Source organism: Capricornis sumatraensis, chromosome 10 (assembly GCF_032405125.1).
Source record: "Capricornis sumatraensis isolate serow.1 chromosome 10, serow.2, whole genome shotgun sequence".
Classification (NCBI taxonomy): domain Eukaryota; kingdom Metazoa; phylum Chordata; class Mammalia; order Artiodactyla; family Bovidae; genus Capricornis; species Capricornis sumatraensis.
The window spans coordinates 19,929,204-19,932,072 of NC_091078.1; the positions used below are offsets into that span (position 1 = coordinate 19,929,204).

The 2,869-nt window shown below is 43.7% G+C and overlaps 1 pseudogene; it reads left to right on the plus strand.

Annotated features, from left to right (window-relative positions):
* Positions 1-749: 749 nt before the first annotated feature.
* Positions 750-1,364, plus strand: LOC138087886 (meiotic nuclear division protein 1 homolog pseudogene; annotated as a pseudogene).
* Positions 1,365-2,869: the final 1,505 nt, after the last annotated feature.

Sequence of the window (2,869 nt, forward strand, 5' to 3'; positions counted from 1 at the left end):
ACCTCTGAATGCTGTGCAGATTTATATGGTACACGTGCATTCTCCTAGGAAGAAACATCTGTAATTTTCTCCAGGGACTAAAGCAATTCCCTGACCCCATGTGGATGAACTTGTGTCTGAGGGCCCCGTTCTCTGACTCTGGGAGCCCTGGGTGCCATTTCCTAGCCTTTCCATTGGACAGGGTTTCATGCAGGCCCTTGTGTCAGTGATCTCCTCCCCCGTCCCGATGCCTGCCACCCACACTTACTATTCTTTTTGTTCAACAAAGCCTTGCTTTTGACTGCAGAGCCAAGAAGTCAAGCTCCCCCACAGTGACGCTGCCATCTCCCACTGACTGGTCACTGCTCTTCTCAGTGTACATGTCCTCAGGGTGGGGCATGCGCCCCAGGGACACCGCCATGATCTGAGCAGCTAACCCTTTAGCCTATTCTCATCCACACCTTCCTCCTCAAGCAGAGAAAATAATCAGGGTCTTAACAAGAACCAAACCACGGTGAACCAGAGTGTTTGTCTTTGCTGAAATCTGAATGGAAAGTAGGCCAAAGTCTTTTGCATCCAGGCTGCCTGGAAATGGCGTCTTCTCAGCAAGAGTTGAGCAGCCCAGGAAGTGGGCCCAGACGCCTCTTTCCAGCTCTTGCCTATGCCTCTACTTTTCATTTCCTCTAAACCACCTCAGCCCCTCTGAGCAACCCACCAACAGCCCAGGAAGCACCATTTAAAATTAACTTCAGAAACCAGCCGCCCACGCCATGTCGAAGAAAAAAGGACTAAGTGCAGAGGAAAAGAGAACCCGCATGATGGAGATATTTTATGAGACGAAAGATGTATTTCAACTAAAAGACACGGAGAAGATTGCTCCCAAAGAAAAAGGCATTACTGCTATGTCAGTAGAAGTCCTTCAAAGCTTGGTTGATGATGGTATGGTTGACTGTGAGAGAATTGCAACATCTAATTATTATTGGGCTTTTCCAAGTAAAGCTCTTCACGCCAGGAAACGTAAGTTGGAGGTTCTGGATTCTCAGTTATCTGAGGGAAACCAAAAGTATGCGAACCTACAGAAGAGCATCGAGAAAGCTAAAGTTGGCAGACATGAGACGGAAGAGCGAACTATGCTAGCCAAAGAGCTTTCTTCACTTCGAGACCAAAAGGAACAGCTACAGGCTGAAGTAGAAAAGTACAGAGAATGTGACCCACAGGTTGTGGAAGAAATACGTCAAGCAAATCAAGTGGCCAAAGAAGCTGCTAACAGATGGACTGATAACATATTTGCCATAAAATCTTGGGCCAAAAGAAAATTTGGATTTGAAGAAAATAAAATTGATAAAAATTTTGGAATTCCAGAAGACTTTGACTACATAGACTAAAACGTTCCGTGTTGTTGTTGATGGTTGAAGGAGCTACGTGCTTGTGAATATGTAAATTTTATACTATCCAGCTAAATGTACTGAATTGTCATTTACCTGTAACTGTCTTTATCGTTTTGTTAATTTTAAATAAAGTACAGAGTGTGGATGTTGTCACTGTTAAAAATAAATAAATAAATAAGTTAAAATAAAATTAACTTCATTGTTTCCAATTTGTTCCACTCACTTAGATCAGACTTCACCTCCAAACCTTTAAAAGTTTTTTTTAATTAAAAAAATTTTTATTGCAGTATAGTTGATTTACAAAGTTGTATTAGTTTCAGGTATACAGCATAATGATTCAGTTATACATATACGTTTATTCATTCTTTTTCAGATTGTTCTCCCATATAGGTTATCACAGAATATTGAGTAGAGTTCGCTGTGCTATACAGTAGGTCCATGTTGGCTGTAAGGTTTTAATCTCTTCCTACTCTGAGTTCTTTGCTCTGATTCCCTTGCCAGACTGCGAGCTCCTGAGGGGTAGGAACTCTGGCTCAGGCGTGGATGCCCTCTGTCTGCTGAAGTGAAGAAGGGCTCTACATCAGTGGGTCTCCCCTTTCCTCCATCTGGCTGATTACTATACTAATAACAGGGGCAAGGAGTGGTGAGAAGGCAGCTGGGAGCCAGTGGTCAACACACACTAGCCAAGGCTCAGGGAACAATTGCTCTCCTCCAGTCCAAGCTCTTCTTGTTGCCTTCATGTCTGGGTTGCCCCCTCCGCAGTGGGCCAATGTGACAGAAAGAATAGCCTCAGACCAGCACCAACAGACAGGCCTCCTTCAGGGCTGCCAAGGTGGGGCAAAGGGGCACTTTTGCCTAGAGAGGGGAAATGGGGTGAATGAGCTGGGGTGCCCAGCCCAAGGGCAGTCAGACAGCCCTGACCACGAATGGTGTGACTTTTGCTGGAGGGCCACATAGAACAAGAGATCAAGTTACTGTTTCTAATACATGCCACTTAATTCTCCTCTGGGGTAAGCAGGGAACTTCCTCTGAAGGTTTGCCTTGATCAAGGACCCCTTTGGGCCCCCTCTCAGAATACTGTTAAAAATGCGTATAATATACATAGAGTTTCAGTGGAAATGATCATACGGAATACCAGGAATCAAAATACTTTTAACACTGTGATGTAGTGTTGCATGTGCACCTATATGAATACATTAAATAACCCAGTCTAAGGCAAGTCTAGTACTCACCTTAATTTTGTAGGGATGAACTTATATGTTGAGATACCCTCAACAACCATAAATTGATATGACAATATCTATGACTCTTATGGGTGACAAAGTCATAGGCATCGTTGACACTATTACTTGACATCCACGTCCATACTGAGAGAAAATGCTCAGTTCCGGTTAGAGGTTGGTGAATGTTAAGGTGTGATTTATTTCAAGTTCACAGACTCCTTCTAATTCTGTCTGTGAAGCTACAGGGTTAAGAACCTTTAACCTGGATCCTCCCACAGT